The following is a 4,646-nucleotide window of genomic DNA, read 5'->3' on the forward strand; positions in this document are numbered from 1 at the left end:
TTAAAGAGTTATGCATATCGGGTATGCATTATATCAAAACTGTGTGTAATTGTGTATGCAATTACCTATACATGAATGTATACACCCATTCATTCATGTCTCCTTGTATGCATGTATTTGCATATGGATCTATATGCACATCCATACATTAATGTTACCGTAGCCAGACTTAGTTTAGCTATGAATGCAACTTTATCCAATAAAGTTTTCAAACTTGCAGCAAATGTTTTTATATTGAACAAACTGACATAAGTCTTTTCATGGCTTATATGTGAAATATCTGTTTTGATGTTGTTACTGTTTTTGAAATATATTAATTGTTCATTATTTCTCATAGTCTTTATCTGTTTCTTTATTCCCTTTCATCACTGGGCTATTTTTCCCTGTTGGAACCCTTGGGCTTACAGCATTTTACTTTTCCAACTAGGGTTGTAGCTTAGCTAATAATAATAATAATAATAATAATAATAATAATAATAATAATAATAATAATAATAACTTCTCTTAGTAAAAGTCTGAAATAATAATAATAATAATAATAATAATAATAATAATAATAATAATAATAATAATAATAATAATAATAATAATAATAATAACTTGTCTTGGTAAAAGTTTGGAGCAAATATTGGCACTCAAACTACTTGCTCATTAAAGAAACTTTATATTTACTTGTTATATATTTAAATTTTGCTTCTTAAGTAAATCACAATGCGTATGATTGGTCAAACAAAAGAGAAATTTAATAACCGACGATATTTCTCTCAAATTAAGATAAAAATCCCTTTGAATTAAGAATAATCCAATCACATTTTTATTAATGTTTTATTAATATTTTCTAATCTTATTCCATATGCGCGCAATCTTTCTTTTCATTAACAATTTGCATAGAAGAACAAATCACCTTTCGTTGTATATCATATATGCAACTATTCTTAGATCACGTGAAATAATTGGGTCTGGAAATAAACCATTTTATTTCAAAGTGACCTCTTCAATCATCAAGAAGCAAGGAAAATTATATTATTTATTATTGTATATATATATATATATATATATATATATATATATATATATATATATATATATATATATATATATATATATATATATATATATATATATATACATATATATATATCAAATTTTTTATGTGTTTTTATTTGTACAATTTGCACAACTGTGTTTATAATGTTTTACTTAATATTCAGTCCCAACTTTATTTACTCAAAACAAAGTCACCATATTCTGCGTAATTGTGAGTTCATTTCGTTTAGTCCGATTATATCAGAAGACAGAATAGTGATAATTGTCATAAATATCATTATCTTCACTTATTATTACTGTCATTTACATAAATAGCTTATATTTCTCAGAAGGGAAAGTAAAAGGGAAAAAATTAACTGGTAGATGGCGTTACTGGTTTCCAAATGGATACTTTTCCATGGACTCATTGCGATCCTGTACAACACTTCAGCTTTCTTGAGTCCTTGGGGTTTTCCCAAACCAATGTCGGAAAATTTCCCGGGAAACGGAGCAGTTGTGCAGATTGGTAAGTTCCGTCGACTACATAGCAACCTTCTTTTGATCTGGTAAGATATTATATGTGGAGTGAATCCAATTATTTTATTCGTCCAGGTACCTATTAATGATATTTGAACTATTTTTTGGGTGTGGCAAGGTCGTGATAAGTGGTAAGATGTGAATTGCTGTGTATCGCTTTGCTTAAAACTAAAGTTTAGTTTATTCCTAACTTGAAACTTGTTAGATCGCCAGACCCTACATTTACTATGTTAAAAACTTCCAAAAAAGTTAGTGATGTGCATTTCTGTCAATGGTGTACTGGTTATCAAAGATCTTAACTTTGACTTTTTTCAATTTTCCATTACTTTAACGGTTATTGGTAAGCCCTATTTTGTTCAATGAAAATTGGTGGTAGCATCAGTAGCACTCATATACTGTATATTGTCCATTAGACATTTTGTGCACAAGTATTTAGCTGAATTTTTTGGATAGTTTGATCTGCTTGCATGGTGAACTTTCATGGAAAAAATTTAAGATCTTGCTTATTGTGACTTAATATATTTTAATTTTATAAACTAAGACGTCGCCTTGCTAGTGACACTAGTTTTTATCAGTTGAAATCTGAAATTTTCTAAGGGTCCAATTGATAAAAAAAAGCTCGGGTAGTTGGTTAGAATTAAAACCTTTGTAGATCTAGGCATTCTTGCCAATGTTGCAACAACCTTTAGGCATTCAGTAAAGCTGTTACATTCGTAATCACTCTGCAGAAGTAATTCCGTTTAAGTAATACTCAAAGGACGATGTAATTGCTTTTAAGGAAACTTAGAACTTTTTGCCACACGAATCCATGTCTGTGCAATTAATGTAACTGGATACGAAAGAAATTTGGAGTTTAGTTATTGGGGCATAAATTTGGGGCTTATTAAAGACTTGACTAATTTTGCTAGATGCCGCAGTGTTATTTCTCCTTTAGTATGGATTTAAAGTTTTCTTTTTCTTGTCCCAGTGGGTTCATTAGGCTGGAAGTCATTTCTGGACTTTTCAATTACGTAGTTACTCAATTCGCATTGAAACTATACAATTTTATCATTGTTTTGCTGTTGGAATTTTAAGTGGTAATAAGATAGATAAAACTTTTAGGATTCTCTGGTCTCATGTCAGCACAGGTTCTTATATCCCGAGCTACATGGCGTTTGGTATCCTTCATGTTAGGAGGGTGTAATAGTTATTCAATAATGGTGATAAGTTGTTCATAATGTATAACTGTAAACCCCTTGGTTTTCTTTCATGAAAATTTTGTTAACCATATAAGTGTTAATAACCATTTAAGTGTTAATAATCAAGTGTCCTTAGTAGAAAAAAAAGCTTAATTACGTATTTGCAGGATAATGAACTACCAAATTTTACTTTAACTGAAGTTTACAATAACATGACTTTTACGGTAAGAAATAGCTCGCAAGGGCATTAAATTCACTTGGCACCTATGTGTTCAGAATTTAATATTTGATAGTTATTTGTATCAAAATCTTTCATGCGTCACATTTGAACGTAGGGAATGTGAGAGGTCTCTAACTTAATAATATAGTGTTGAAATTTACTGAATAGTAGATACCAAGTATTTGAATTATGTATTTTAAAGCTAAAATGATTTGTACTTGTTAACAAGTTGCTAATTTTAAAAGTATTTAAGTTACTATATTTGAGGTATTAAAAATTTAATACTATTTAAATCTTTTAAAATCATTAAAGGAGTCCATAGTGTAGAATGCATGTGTGCTCATGACTCTTGTTATAATAACCGCTCAAGCGCAAGTATTGGTAGATTATTGAAAAAAAGTTTTAGTTGAGCAGGACCATGGTAGGAATAGGTCATGAAATCATTCAAGAACTTGAACTCATGGAACCTGGAGTGACAAGTAACTTTTTTGCAACTGTGCATAACTCATAAAAAAAAAAATCTGGTTTGTAATTAGCTAATCATTTTATTATTTTTCATTTGAACATTGTTATTGGATATTCAATATTTTACAAATTAAAAAAAGTACTTCTTTCCTCAGGTTACAACTGAACGAAGAAAGGGTAATGGCTATGTGGTTAAACCTGTCGACCGAATTTTCTTCTAAGTTAAAGCTTCATCTACGTATGAAGCGAAATAATGTGGTATCCTGAAGTCAAAAGTATGAGGCTTGACAAAGGAACATTGGTGTAGCGATGACTATGCAAGCACCCGGGCTGGCTATGCAAGCACCCGGGCTGGCTATGCAAGCACCCGGGCTGGCTATGCAAGAACCAGGGCTGGCTATGCAAGAACCAGGGCTGGCTATGCAAGAACAAGCTGCCAAAGCAATTGAACGTCCTAGTGTTTGTCGCTTCATCTTGAATTTAAACTTGAAGAATTCTTGTTCACAAATTACCTTGTAATTATTGCCTCATTGGATATGAAGGTAGGTTTAACATATGGTCCTAAATTACTAGTAGGGGTAGTCATTATTTATAGGCAATGTTACCATTTCATTATCGCTTGATAACTTTAATTTGGATCACTCATAAAGTAACTTAGTCACTTTGTCCGCTGTAAGCTCAGATTTATTTGTAATAGATAAGATAGTGGTTATTTAAATCATTTTGCTAATTGTTTACAGTTCGTCGGCTTAAAGTATAATAAGATTATAATTTTTCAGCTGACAGTTCATTGGCTTGAAATAAGGTATAGGAAGATATTCATTTTAGTTCTTTGGCTTTATGTATAGTAAGATCCTTTTAAAATTGTTTGCTTAAAACAGGATTAAATTGAAAATTGTCAACCTAATGTATTGTCCAAAGTCTCATTTGAGTTCATTTGCTATAGCTTTGAATTTACTTTAGCTTTGAATTTGCTTTAGCTTTGAATTTACTTTAGCTTTGAATTTGCTTTAGCTTTGAATTTTTGCTTTAGCTTTGAATTTTTGCTTTAGCTTTGCTGTTACTTTGAACATTGAATAGAAATCAAAGCGCTAAATTTACTTTTTTTTCCTTTGCTTTTGCTGTTAGTATTTTTTTGCATTTAGTAATTAGTTTTAGCTTTTGGTTTAGCTTTAGCTTTAATTTTTTAGGAATTCTTAAGATTGAATAGAAAAAAGGGA

The sequence above is a fragment of the Palaemon carinicauda genome, chromosome 4, assembly GCF_036898095.1.
Source record: "Palaemon carinicauda isolate YSFRI2023 chromosome 4, ASM3689809v2, whole genome shotgun sequence".
Lineage (NCBI taxonomy): Eukaryota > Metazoa > Arthropoda > Malacostraca > Decapoda > Palaemonidae > Palaemon > Palaemon carinicauda.